The sequence below is a fragment of the Pseudorasbora parva genome, chromosome 4 (assembly GCF_024679245.1).
Source record: "Pseudorasbora parva isolate DD20220531a chromosome 4, ASM2467924v1, whole genome shotgun sequence".
Taxonomy (NCBI): Eukaryota; Metazoa; Chordata; class Actinopteri; order Cypriniformes; family Gobionidae; genus Pseudorasbora; species Pseudorasbora parva.
In genome coordinates, this window is record NC_090175.1 from 1,212,561 (window position 1) to 1,228,002 (window position 15,442).

Genomic DNA, 15,442 nt, shown 5'->3' on the forward strand with positions numbered 1-15,442 from the left:
CCAAAGCAAGCGCAGCTGAACAGACTTCAATCGCGAAAAAGAGACACAGGACAACGACCATGTTTTTTAGAGGTAAGTGGCCTACAAAAATATAATTATAAAATTCATCTCAATTTTAATTTAGTGTTTTTATTCATCTTTATGTTTTACAACTTGTGTGCTTCTCCTGAGCGAGTTAGAGTGAACTGCAATGTTAATAATAGTCACATGAGCGCCCTCGTAAGTTACACAACCAACGGCCAGGATAATCTTAATACATTGAGTTTCAGTTTGTTTTTCACCAAACCATATCATATTTGTAATCTTTTTTTTTTCTTAAGATTGGCATATACACTATGAATTGTGTCCAAATTCTGACTCGTGCAACTCTTTTTTTTTTTTTTTTTTTTTTTTTTGAAACGGTGCTGCACATGCATTCATTGACTTGTGAGTCGATCCTATTTGATTCATTTGGATTTTGAGGCCATATAGGATCGACTCACAAGTCAATGCATGCGCGGCGCGGATCCACAAACGTATCTTACTCGTTGCACACAGATGAATCATTTTGAATCATCCTATATTTGTCCAGTGTATAAACGAGATGCGATCGGAAGGTTAGATGGATTTCTGGCTTGTCAGTAATTGTGTTCGCCACTCGTGAGAGTATCTCACAGCTGAAGCAGAGCTGGAACTGATTGACCTGTTAGCGCGGTGAGGGGAAATACAATCAGCTCAGCTCTGCTTCAGCTGTGAGATATCATCACGAGAGCAGATCACAATTACATCATTACAGTTTAATCTTTAATGCAGCAAGAAAAAAGAAAAGAGTGAGATCTTTAAGTTCTCTAGGCAGCTATATCAAACTACAGAAATTTAGTAAACAGTTGTGCCTCCAGTTCGTGTTGTAAATGGAAAAAAAATCTCTTCCAAACCACCATGTAGCCTATACAGCTCCTCTTTTATTTTATTATTTTAGCTATTTGGTCATTCATTTACTTGTTTCATTTTCACACTTTATTTATTTACTATTAAATACAATAATATTATTAGATAAAACACCGGATATATTCACTTTGCTTTTTCATTCATTGTGTGTCTGCAGGTCCTTTAAAGTCTGTACTAAAATGCATTAAATAGTCCTGAATTTAATGTTAGCGTTTTAACTGGGATATCAAGATTTTGATAAAATTTCAAGTTTCACTTCATTTTGTAGTAGGCTATATTTGTAATGTATAATTAATCACATTTCCAAATATTTACTAACTTCTTGTTGTTTTAGATGCCGTGAATGCTGATAAAAAGAGGCATCAGAGTTTATCTTTGCTGGGACGGTGCAAAACTGGCTCCATTACAACCTGAAAGGCTTTGGGGCATTGCTCATGGTGGAACCCCCTGAGTTTGGAGTATTTTATTCTTTCTTCTACCTTCTTTCAGTAGTACTGTGTCATTTCTGTATTTATTGGCAAGTTTACATTTGTATTTACTTCCATTTTGCAGATGCAGGTTTCATGTTTTTCCAGGCTCTTCTCATTTGTGTTATAAATTCAGATGTAATTGTTTTAAATCAATGTGAGATTTCCTGTTGTAACTGTGGGGGCATAAATAAAGACATTTGCATGTAAACTGAAGGATGTTGTTTACTTTGGGTGTCTTTTTAATGCAAAATCATATCGACTGCAGCCACACATGGTCTCTGATTAAAATGAATAAAATAAAGAGACATATTTACTGGCATAGAATCCTGCTGTACATAAAGCAAGATTGATCTATTTTTCATTGTTGAAATAACATTATTTCACGGTGCAAACCTGATGAAAAATCAATGTTATATTTCAATATTGATTCAATGATATTTTGATTGATGCATTAACATTGATTCAACATTGATTAACTTAAATAAGTGGTTTAATTTTAGTTGGAAAACTATTGATTTTAAGCCCATCTTGATCTATTTTTCATCGTTGAAATAACATTATTTCAGGGTGCAAACCTGATGAAAAATCAACATTCTCAACATTGACATCTCAACATTGATTCAATGATATTTTAGTTGATGCATTAACATTGATTCAACGCTGATTCACTGTTTGTCTGCTATCTGGGAGGTCATCATGTGCTTGGGCGAGCAACAAAAGGCAGTTGGTAGTAACCAGTGCTGCCGGTAGAGAAGTTAGTCTAGAGCCCAGAATGGATATATATATAATATTAGAGCATGTTCTGTAGAGTCCTCCAACTAAAATGATTTTTCTTATAAATTATAATTCTGCTTACTATATGTAATTATTTAAAGCATTGTTACAAAACTACTATGTTAAAACAAACTCACCACAGATTATCTTGTAGAGACAGGTCTTCTTGAAGGCAACCTTCCCACTTCTTCCTCTGAGGCTCATTTTGGCCAGCATTTTATTTGTCATAGTTCTGCCATGGTAAAAGTAAACAGATTTATATTAGAATATTATATTGCAATCAAGTTAATTATGAAAATGTATCAGAGCGCGAGTAAGTGGGTGTGTGGGGGAAGTGCATGACAGTATATGACAGGGAACTAGAGATGTTCGATACCCTTTTTCCCTTCCCGATACCTGGGCTCAGGGTATCGGCCGATACCGAGTACTGATCCGATACCTGGGTGTGTATCTGTATATACTACTAGCCCTGTATAAATTGCTAGAATTATTGTATGGTGTGCTTCAGACTTATTCCTTAATAAAACATGAACAAATACAGACAGTGAACTACTGTATTTATTACAGTATTTTATTATGTTGTGGCAAAAATATGTTAACTCCGTTGCATTTCTGAATAAGAGACAAACCTTAGCCAATTGTGTCTTTATAAAGATTTAATCCTTGCAAGAATGAATCCACAATCAACACAACCAGGTAATGCCTGCGTCGAGTGTGAACTAAGGAACAAAGAAAGGTCCAAGCTTTCATACCTGTGTGTCAGTGTTTTACAGAAACAAAAGGAAAGATGAAACAAATGTCTCCCCCAACCCTTTTGTCATGGGACACAATGGTCCCTGTACCTACAGGGGGGAGGTAAGAAACACACACACACATACATGGCCCCCCTTCTGTCTTAGAGCTAATTTAAATGATAAGCAACAAACAGTGGTCTTAGATCTAATTTAGATTAGCTGACACCTCTGATGAGGGAAAACTCTCAAACCAGGGTTCCCATCCCTACCCCCTGGGTTTCAAAAGACACTGTCTTATGGTGTTTTATTATGGCAGAAACAGATGTTGACTTCTTGTGTGAACTCAAACATAAATTATTAAAAATATATTCAACAATTCCCCCTTTTATCATTCTTTGATAACTCACAAGACTAATGTAAAATGTGTATTAATGTTGTTCTCTTCAAGCCTCACAGTTCAGGCACTCGAAAAGGGTGTCACTTGCTCCGTCCTTTCAGTTGCCAAGATGAATCCCACAGTTGTACACCCAGAAAGTAAGGAAGATTCGTCTTTGATGTGCTGGTAGTCTTTTCTGCTCTCTTAATGAAAAGGCACCACCTCTGTTCAGACGGCACGAACATGGTTGTATATCCTGTCCAATCACCTTCTGCGCGCGTCTCGATTCATTTGGCTTACAATAGGTTCTAACTTGAGAAATGGTTGCCTCAGCACCACGTTTTGCCAGTTTCTCTGCTCCTCAGATCATAATGCCAAGTGATGTTTATGTTTGATCTCCGCCCGCACAGACGTGTGCCTCCTGCTCCTCTCCTCTCAGCTCCTTCTCCCCGTCTGCAATGGCTCGCATGCACCCATGTCTCTCTCTCTCAGCAACCTTGACGGCCATTTCTGTCGCCATCAGCATGACAAAAGCTCTAGCCACTTTTACGCCTTCCAGCTCTAAGGTCCCATATCACCGTATCGGGTCCCTTAACCTGCACACAGATCTTAGACAAACAGCAAAGACATTTCTTTTGCAATAATTTGCGATTCTATTGATGTAAGCTATTGTTTACCCCCTTCCATTCCTATCAATGGTGGTTTTCCGGAAAAAAAAAAATTCAAATGGGCTCAGATTTGCTCTAGGCCTCTGTTGGTTTTTTGTTGTTGTTGTTTTTCAAAAAATGTCATCAAATACTGTACCCCAGATAGTTTTATATTTAATAATTCCCCCTTTGGCTGCCTGGTCATCCATGCAGCCATCAAGCATAACAATCGAATAATTTTCGGGGTAAACAAGGCTTGCCATCACCACACCATTTTGAACGGTGCAGCCACATCGTTTCCACAGCTGTCTCTGCTGTTGTGGCGAAGGTCTCCATACTCTGTAAAGAAGTGAAAGCATTTTTGTTAATTTCATATATCAAAAGACATTATGGTTCCTTTGACTGCTGCTCTGCCCCGGGCTTTGCAGCCTCATCTGCTCTCACGTTTCCTGTTGAAATCAAATCTTTGTTATTAGTGTGCGCTGCGCATTTACAGATATCAACCCGACCAGGCAAGAAAAATGGTGTCTACAGTCCCTGGCAAAAGTCTTGTCGCTTGTGTACAAATTGACCTAAAGTGCCGCTGAAATATATTTTTAATCAAGATTTTTTTTACAAGAAATGGCTCATTTTAATCCCACCAGCTTTTGAGATAATGTTTCAGTGAAAAACTAAACTTTCAAAAAGTACTCTAATATTCACAGCTTGGTAAAGCCCATTCTCTCCAAAAATGACTCCAAAAGTCAATTTTTGCAAAGACATAAGTGTTGTCACCTTGTCATATGAGCTTCACCTGTGACTAATAATGGATCAATTAGGTCTCAAGTGTGTATAAAAATAACCCCAGTACGCTAGACCTTCACATCAACTGCAACTAGACCTCTGCAAACATGCCTAAGATTCACCCTGAGACTAAATTTTGGTTATCAAGAGGCTGAAGACCAGATCCACTGCTGATGTGGCAGACACCTTCAATGTGTCTCAGCGTCAAGTACAGAGGATAAAAAAAAAGATTTGAAGAGACTGGAGACGTTTTTGACAAGCCCAGGTCAGGCAGACCCCGCAAGACAACTGCTCGAGAGGACCGTTTGTTGGCTCGAAAATCCAAGGCCAGCCCATTTTCCACTACAGCAGAGCTCCACGAGACCTGGTCACCTGAAGTCCCTGTGTCAACCAGAACAGTTCGTCGGATTCTGTCTCGAAATGGCCTCCATGGTCTAATCAGTGCCCAGAAGCCAGCACTAAACAAAAGACAATTGAAAAACCGTGTGGCATTTGCCAAGGCCCACAGCCTGCTAAAAGGATGTCTAAATAGTCTAAAATACCAAGAAATCTTAGCTACCTCTCATATTCCCAACCATAAAAGAGGCCAAATTCTTCAGCAGGACGGTGCTCCATCGCATACTTCCATCTCCACATCAAAGTTCCTCAGGCGAAGAAGATCAAGATGCTCCAGGATTGGCCAGCCCAGTCACCAGACATGAACATCATTGAGCATATGTGGGGTAGGATGAAAGAGGACGCATGGAAGACGACACCAAAGAATATTGATGAACTCTGGGAGGAATGCAAGACTGCTTTCTTAGCTATTCCTGATGACTTCATCAATACATTGTATGAATCCTTGCCAAACCGCATGGATGCAGTCCTTCAAGCTCATGGAAGTCATACAAGATATTACATTTGGATCTCACAGCACCACAACTTAATTTGCTGACATATTTTTGTATTTGCAGTAAATTTGTTCAATTTCTGTATAGGCGACAAAACTTTTGTCTTGCCAAAATTTGACCTTTCTGTCTTGATTAAATGATAAATATTTTTTCTGTGAATATTATTTATTTCAGTGCATTAGACATCATTTGGGAGGGTTTTAGCTTTTCATATGAGCTATTTCTAACACCAATTAATTAATTAAAAGTCAGGTTAATATCAGGTATTTCTAGAACATAGATAAGCGACAAGACTTTTGTCAGGGACTGTAGAGGAGCAGACACAATTTGCAAAATGGCGAGATGGTTTCCAGTGTTTTCACAATGCCCCAAAATCATGCGCAACTCCGAACGCAAAACATAATTGTGTGTAAATTGTTACACTTGTACCTTTCATCAACATGCTTCAGTCAGGGCTTCAGTCTTAACCAGGCAATCTTTATCTTGTTTCTTTCGTGTTTCAGTGAAAGTAAATATACGATTCATATTTCATATCTGGAAGCCTGGCTAAGTGAGTAAGCACTGTCACTGCACTCCTGTCAATTTAGGGGTGTGAAACCTTCAAAATCCAACACACGACACCTTGTTGCTATCAACTGTTTAGTGACACATCACACATTCCTAGGACAGATCCTCAGTCCCTCCTCAGAGACCAAATACACACTTTTAGAAAACATGAAGGAAGAAACAATCTTTGTTTCTCTTGATTAATCCAAATCATCACAGACTCCAATAAAGGTCCAATTCAAATTGAACAACAACAACAACAATAAGTAATATATAGATAATAATTAATCGAAGCCCTTAAGTCTATATATATAACCATCCTTCAGTTTATGTTTGTGCTTTGCCCACAGTTCAGATGACTCCTCTGCCCAGGCATGACTTATGTTTAAAGCTCAAATGTCTGAGGTCACTATCCTCAACCTCAAATTCATGTTTATATCTAGATCTGTACAGTTTCTCACTGTACATCATATTCTTATGAACATAAATCAAAATGTATTAATGTTGAAAACTTTATCAGAACGACATAATTATCTGGTTATATCACATTCAATTAGCTCGTTCACTCATCTTTCTCTTGTGAAATTAATGTTTAATCAGATTTAATACCCAATTATTTATCAGTTAGGATATAATAAAGTATAATATGATATAATAATTAGGATTTCCTTTAAAGTATATTTTTTCATTCAATGTTTTGTCAAAACATTGGGGGTAACTCCAAAATTATCATAATTTTACCAAGAACTTACAAATGGTTTTCATATTATTTATATCTTGTTATTATTTATATTTATATATTATATTATATCTTCTTTTCTTTTCGGCTGTTCCCTTCAGGGGTTGTCAAAACGAATCATCTTCCTCCATCTAGCTCAATTCCCCGCATCCTCTTTTCTCAGACCAATTACCTTCATGGCCTTCTTCCCTACATCCATAAACCTTCTTTTTTTGTCTTCCTGTCAACCTGCAACTGTCTCCAAACCATACACCATCGCTGGTCTCACTACTGTCCTCTACACCTTTCTCCACCCATTCCAACCTGCCTGCACAGACTTCTTCCCCTACTTCTCTTTTCCCTGTAAACCTCACTGTTCCTCTTGGTTTCCTCTCATTCATACACATGTATGCTGTCTTGCTGCCTTCATTCCTCTTCTCTCCATATCAAAACCTCCATCTTTCTAGACTTTACCCCACCTGCTCCCTGCTGTTATACAAATTAATTTAATAAAGTATTAAAAATTGTACTATAATTCCAAAATTTATTTTAAACTTGTTTTAAAACAATCCCTATTTTTTACCTCATCTCAATCCCAGTCACACAGAGAGCATCACAGTCCTTTTTATTTTTATTTTTATTATTCTCTTACATTAATTGTAGTTCTGTTTATAAGTCAAATGTCATGCTTGCCTTCTTATAAACCATACAACTTAAACTTTTTTTTTTTCCAAAGGTTTTATTCCTTTGTTCGCCCTCCAGCATTTCATAAATGCAATGGAGTCTCTGGATAATTTCAATAGTGACTTCAGCCAATCTGTCACTTTGTCTCTGTCTCTAAATCTATAGCATTTATTAATCCAGAGTGTAATTCAACATCATAAATGACAAAAGTATTCATAATTAACATTAACAGACAGAGCTGGATATCAATTCACTTGTTGATCGTCCCAATGTTATTCTGGATCATCTTTATCAGATTCAGAATAATCAGCTTCTTTTAAAGTTTGTCGTTTAACTTAATTATCTGTAGTGCTAAAACACTATCTCAATCAGGACACATAAATATGAACTGCTCATTCTCAAAATTTGCTTCTACTTGGTTTCTTAACCAGTTTCAACACATGCCTGTTCACTTTTAAGTTGTCTTTAGAAGTCAGCTGATTCCATATGTTTTTTTTTTGTTTGTTTGTTTGTTTGTTTTTGTCTCAGTTTTAACAGACTGTTACGGCTGGCTCATATGCCGCAACATAAAAGAGGCAAACACTAAATGGTTGAAACAATAAACCAATTTATTAATAAAAGAAGAAAACAGTTATTTAACAAACAAAAGAAAACCAACGTCTAAGGGGAGAAAAAAAACACGCGTGTGGTAACCAAAATATTCTCTGACACATAAAATCAATAAAGGAGGTTCTATTAAGAAAATGACATAAACAGGAGAAACATGGCGAGAGAGAGCGAGAGCAACTCTTGAGCACCCAGACCTTATATCCCAAACGCCATAATAGAGGGTTGATTACTGATAGAATACACCTGTCGCCCAACTAACATCTGCACTGTCTAGCAGAGCCAGCAGGGGGCAACAGGCGGGCGTAACACAGACACTGTGCCATCCATTGCAGGTGCTGTGAGGAAAGAGTCAAACCTGATACTTTAGTCTGTCTGTTTTATACCTTATCATAAAGGTGCCAGGAAGAACCACAAATGGGCTTTCACACTGATGCCATAGAAGAACCATTTCTGGTTCCCCAAGAACCGTTTTGTGAAAGGTTCCTTAAAGAGCCATTTTTTCTGACCGTTTTATGGTCTAAAGAACCTTTTGTGCAATGGAAAGGTTCGTTGGATATTAAATGTTCTTCATGGACCCGCACAGCCTGCCAAAGAACCATTTAACTTTATTTTTAAAAGTGTAAGTTTCTGATAGTGAGCCGGATCCAGATCAGATGGTGGACCTGAACCCTGAGATGACCACGACACAGCTCTGAATGTCAGCCAACACCACCACGATTAACCCCTAAAATAGGGAACATATCCTGAGGGATACCAACATTTGAGAGGCTGTGGGGAGAGGCAGGAAAGTGAAGGTCTCATTTCTTGGTTTGATGTTTGCTGTGAATATTGAGATATATTGACGTTGTTCAGTCATTCTTTGTGTAGCTCACGGGTAACATCTAAAAACAACATGACCACCTGATGTGGCAAATCTACTCCCCTTCAGATTAAAGAAGAGATATATTTCACATATTTACAATATTTGGAGGGGACTTACATGTTTGAAAAGTTTAAAGTATATTATTTGCCGTTGTCTCTCAGAGGATTGTGCGGCGCTGACTGCCGTATTTATATTAGTTATTAATAGCTGTGAGATTGATCATCTACTGTGTGGAAGCTTATGGGTGGAAATATTCAATCTCAAATCTAATACACAAAATCATGTATTTCTGTATTTAAATTGACATTTTACAATACATATGTGCAACGGTTGATGCCAAATTAAAATGGGATTATATCATTTACATTTGCTGTTTCCCGCACTAGCTTTAATATTTAAATGAAATACATATTTTAACGCTTTATAAGTTGCGAAATGAAAATGTTGTAGAGAATTGATTAGATATGTTTAACAAGTCAAAGCTCAAACTGCAGTAAAATGATCATTTAAATGTTCTTCTGCATATTATACATATATCAATATTTAAATACTTCTACTATTACTACTATTATTAGTCATTTCTGCTTATGTTTGTTTTATTGCTGTTACTATTACTGATTTATTATTGTTGTTTCTGTAATTACTTTAAAAATAATAACAAAAAAAATTGTTCAGTGTGACTTCAAAATGCGCTGTGAGCCTAAGATATGGCAAAAGAAGAGCAAAACGGTGTTTCTTTTTTCTTGAATGCGTTTATGGCGAGCAATATTCAATCTGAAATGCAATATTCTGAGCAAAATGATCATTCAAACTCAATGATATCATTCACATTTGCTGTTTCCTACTCTAGTTTGAACACATATTTTAACGCTTTATAAGTTGCGAAATGAAAATGTATTTCCCAAATTGATTAGATATGTTTAACATCTAGCCAAATGAGACTGAAATGTCATTTTTCCTAAATGCATCTAGACTCCCAGTTAAGACTCCTGCGGTTGCGTTTATTGATCTGTTCTGCAATGAATGAAGCCAAACTCAATGAAGGCCCCGCCCTGCCCTGTCAATCACTGCATCAAGGCGGGGCCAGGCATGTTGGAGATGAATTCTGATTGTCATTAGAGACGTGAGCGATTAGTGAAGATGTTCCTCTGGCTCTCCTTTATCAGGGTTTGAGGAGATCATATCAGTTTGATGCTCTCTCTTTTCCAGCTCTATTCCTCCTCCTGTCCTTCATCCCAGAGTCTCTGATCATCCATCTTCAGTCCTGAGGCTTGTTTTCTACCATCACTCCTCCGCTCTTTCTCAAGTCCTGCTCACTTTTACAACATTTATGCTTCAGTAGATTAAAGTCCCAGTGCCACTGCTGTGTTCGAGCACAAATACTGTCTAGAAGAGGATTCATGGCATATTGATATTGAGCACAGGTGGGACTTAATGGGACACTTTTCTTCATTTCTTCTCATTATTTTAATGAGTAGTATTTATTCACATTAATGTCCTAGTGCAGTGCCCTTCATTTGGTTTAGAAACATTTCTTATATATCTGTGATCAAAATACATCCATATGCACCATTTGGAAAAAGAAAACCCAAGCTTAATATTCAGAATGCCAAATATTTGCCTTGTGTGAACTCGTGGTGTGTGATTATTGACAGATGAACCCCGTCAGGAAACTAAGGCCGTGTCCACACTAATACCTGTTGATTTGAAAACGTATATTTTTCTCTCCGTTTTGGCCTTCCGTCCACACTGAGACAGCGTTTTAAGTCACTGAAAACGAATCGTTTTGAAAACGCCGTCTTCGCGTCGTAGTGTGGACTTCTACTTCTTCTTCTTCTTGTTATATGGCCGTTCAGTCCTTTGGAGTATTACCGCCTCCTACTGTATAACTTATGTACTTGCATGGGTGATGTATCTGTATAATGATCGTTTAATTGCCCCACCCACCCCAAAGGATCAGACCCCATGCTTTAACTGACGCTGCGTGTTCAGCTCCTCCAGTTTCCACAGTGGGCTCCTCACTCTCTGAGATGGATGAAAGCATTAGGCTACTACATCTATATCCTCTGCTCTAATCCTGTACACTTTAAGAAGGTTAAAACCGCCGTATGTACCTGATTATCTCTCAAATCCTTTCCCAATAGCTCCACTACACGTACTGGTCTAGTCTTTATATTGCTGAATAGACTATTACGATCATCATGATATTTAGTACACTTAAAAAACACACGTTCTACCGTTTCTAATACGTTACATTCATCACACACACCATTTTCATGCTTCCCCATTATTGCAAGTGTTGAGTTTAACCCTGTATGGCCAAACCTTAATCTAGATATCATAACTTCTTCCTTTCTGTGTCTTCCACAAAACTTTTCCCTTTTCCTTACTGATTTTTCAATATGATAAGACCATCTGCCTGTTCTACTATTTTCCCATCTTTGTTGCCACAGTTGAATGATTTCCTTATTAATCCCTGATTTTACCTCACTTCTTCCCAGGGTACCTTAATATCCACCACATTGTTCTTCAATGCTTCTTTTGCTAATTGATCTGCCTTTTCATTCCCTACTATCCCTATATGTGCTGGTACCCAACAGAAATAAACCACTATACCCTCTGCTTTCATTCTGTACAATAATGTATAAATTCCCACCATCAGGTCTTCTCTGTCCGTTCTTGTTGACTTTATACTTTTAAGAGCGGATGAAGAGTCTGAGCAGATTACAACCCGATTTGGTTTAACCTGTTCAACCCTCTGCAATCCTCCTATTATAGCACTTCATTCTGTGGAATATACAGATCATTTATCACTTAATCTTAAACTTATTTGGGATTTAAATCTGCGAATATACACTCCTATTCCCACTTTCTGACTCCGGGTCTTTAGATCCATCTGTATAAATCTGTACAAAGGAATGAAATGTTTCTCTCATAAAACCACTGATTTCAAAACTATTACTATACCCTTCTTCTTCTTCCCGGGCATCTAATAATCTCATTTCGACAACAGGTTCTGTAATATTCCATACTGATACACCATGTAGTGGTATATTAGGACAGATAACTTCATCCTTCAGGTCACACTCCTTCACCCATTGCTCATATTTCCATCCAAAACTATTCCCTCCATTCTTTTGATATTCCCAGCCATCTTTTACAACTGTTCGTGTATGATGAAGGAAGCCTAAAGGAAGAGGAAGAAGAGAGATGGGCGGGGCTTATTTATGGTTAACACCTGAGGTCTCTGCGCATGCGCGGTCTGAGGAAACGCCTCTGTGTCCGAAACCGAAAGTACAGACTCGACTCTCATGACAAGGAAACATTTCCAATAAACTGGACATAACTATCACATCTCGGTAAGTCCTGTTATCATCTATCATGTCATATTATTGCTCAGTGTTTTCGCATCGCGTCGCTATCATAATAAACTCCATCTGTAAACTTTAGCGGACATTAATGGAGTTTTACCTGTGTATATCTTTATATGGAGAGCGGAAGCCGCGAAAGTCCAGTGAAGGTGTGTTAGGGCGGGTTTTACAGGAGTGCTGAAGCATGATTTCGGCCTCTGTGCTCGCTCTGGCCAGTGGAAAAGCGGCTAAAGAAGGCTTAAAGTCTGTCGTTTCAGAGAATAACACAACGGCGAGCGCGTCGAGTATAAACACCTGCCCAAACGGACGAGGCGCGCGCACGCGGTCAGCGGAGGCGCGCACTGCGGAGCCAAACGAAAGTATAAACCAGGCTCAATGGGTGAAGATGGCAGAAGAAGACTGTTCACAGTCCAGAGATGGACTTATGCGCATTACTTCGAGTTTGCAGAGAAAAGCACAAGAAGAACGTAATAGTCAAATGCAACCTTCGTCTAAAACCAAAAGAACTATCGACGCGAAACGGCATTATAATAAAACAATAATAAAAACATCTCTTGCTCTTTTTTCACTTAGAGTGACTTGTTTGTGTTGTGAACCTCTTGAATTCAAAGAGAATAAAATAATGACGACAATAATACAAAAGTAAAGCAGATGTGCATATTGTGATGACATTAGCGTTACAGTTCTGTTGTGTAATATGAATAGACCAAGGCTATCCCCAGATATCGGCAGATAATCGCTTTGCCTTTACCACCCTTGGATAGTTTCCGTCTGTCATCCTTTCTTCAGGCCATCCTTAAAAATATTTTGGTTTGCAGTAACAGTAAAAAAAAAAAAAAAAAAGGGTCGGTAGGTCTGTTTTAATACAAAAAAAAGTACATTTTCGGTAATGGTGATTACGTAGCAGGGCTGCACGATTTGGGGAAAATATATAATTGTGATTATTCTGGGTAAAATTGCGATTGCGATTTAAAATGCGATTATTGTTATTATTATTTTTTACAAATGAAAAGTGTGTGTATATAACATTTTATGTTTTTATATTAATGTGACTAATAATTATTATTATGATTTTTATTACTGCTAAAAATATTTGTAAAAATAAGAAATATTACCATTACAATAACATTTTCATAATTACAAATAAAAAAGAGTATGTCCGAATAAATATAACAATATAATACTAATACTAATTATTATTATTATTTTGTAATATTTTAAAGAAAACTTATTTTACAAAAAAAAAAAAAAACTGCTGGGTTACCTATTAATATGCAGACAGCCTATGACAAAGGTCTAAGCCTAAGGAGTTATTGTAATATATATATATATATTGTTTTTTTTTTTTTTAAATTTTTTTTTTTTATTATTGATTAGCCAAATGTTTTTAATTCATACTGAAAGCCCTCGAGCGGAAAACGCCACAGTCGCCCCAGAGAAGTAATTGACGTTAGTTTTCAGGAAATCCATCATGATGTGAAGCTAACGCTGTAAACAGAAGATAGAGACACTTTGATTAAACATGACGACAATAAACACGACTGCAGCAAACTATGGTGTATTTGAGTTCTTCAAGCCGTCAAGGGTATTTTCATAATAATAAAGTGTATTATAATGCAGTGCTGATTGACATAGAATACTATAAAATAACACATCATCTGCCTCACTGTGATGAGAAGCCACATCAGCTCACACACACTCGACTGACGATATGAAGTGAGGTAAAGCATGTTATTAAACGTTGTCTTTTGTTGAACAGGTTTATGAACGCTTCACTAGTTTGTGAAGATGTTTGACTCGTGTTGCTTTTTCAAACGCACGTTATAAGCGACTCAAACTCGCAGTCTTTCAGACGTTAGCCGCTCTTCGCTAACACACTGGGCATTTATTTATTTGATTTAAATCGCAGCCTTTGAGCTTTCTTAAATCGCACACAGGCCAAATCGCGATTGCGGTTCGATTTCGATTAATCGTGCAGCCCTATTACGTAGGTATGAATTTAAACAAATTAGCATATCGTGACGTCACTGACTGGGTCTTCAAGCCGTGCCTTCGGGCGCATGGGCTAACTGCAGGCTATATAGGGGGCGGCAGTGGCTCAGTGGTTCATGTAGGTTGTCTACAAACCAGAAGGTTGGTGGTTCAATCCCCGGTTCCACCTGACCAAGTGTCGAGGTGTCCATGAGCAAGACACCGAACCCCAGCTGCTCCCGACGAGCTGGATGAGCCTTACATGGCTGACATCGCCGTCGGTGTATGAATGGGTGAATGTGTGGCAAAATGTAAAGCGCTATATAAATGCAGTCCATTTACCATATAGACCACAAACAGATTGAAATATTTGTCAAAAACATGTTTATTGCATAAATTTCAGGTGCATTCATTAAGAAAAGGGTCCAACCTCCGCTAGCTGTCATTGACTCAAAGCTGTCAACCCTCCCTTTTTCCCGGGTTTCTCACGTATTTCAGCTCTTTTCCCGCTGTCTTCCCGTTTTAGTATTTTCCCGTGATATGTTCCGTATTTATCCGCTCGATTGTGTTAACTCAGCACACGCAGCTATCTGTGTCTCTGGAGTGGCTTGCACTTGTTGCCAGACCAGCGCATCTGGTGATATAGACTAGTGTATCTGAAGATCAAAAAGCTAAAAGTTGTTTTTATGAATTCAGTTAATGAAGTCGCTATAACCAACTCTTTACTGGTAAATATTACAGTAGACAAACATCGCAGACAATGGCAGACCATTTTTATCAGACGTTATTTTATTTTTGTAATATTATGTATTGTCTCTCAGTTGTTTTGAAGAGACACTGCCCCTCTTTCCTCCTTCTTGACAGCCTACATTTACAATAATAGCTTTGATGAACGTTAATGATGAAAAAGGTTTAATAATCGTGATGGTTTGGATTGTTGTTCCTGCCGTCGAGCCACAGCCGTTCACTAAATCAGTGTTTCCCTTTTTTCAGTCATGGCACCCTTTGGAAATGTTCTAATGTTGTGACCCCCCATACATACGTTACGCTAGGGGTGTAACGGTACAGATTGATCACGGT

General features: G+C 37.9%; 1 protein-coding gene across 1 annotated transcript in view; it reads left to right on the forward strand.

The window, feature by feature from the left end:
* Positions 1-11,782: 11,782 nt before the first annotated feature.
* LOC137072613 (NACHT, LRR and PYD domains-containing protein 3-like) overlaps positions 11,783-15,442 on the forward strand; it is a 60,603-nt gene continuing 56,943 nt past the window's right edge. The window contains exon 1 of the mRNA XM_067440475.1: positions 11,783-12,379. The gene's annotated coding sequence lies outside the window, so the exon portion shown is untranslated. The remainder of the gene's footprint in view (positions 12,380-15,442) is intronic.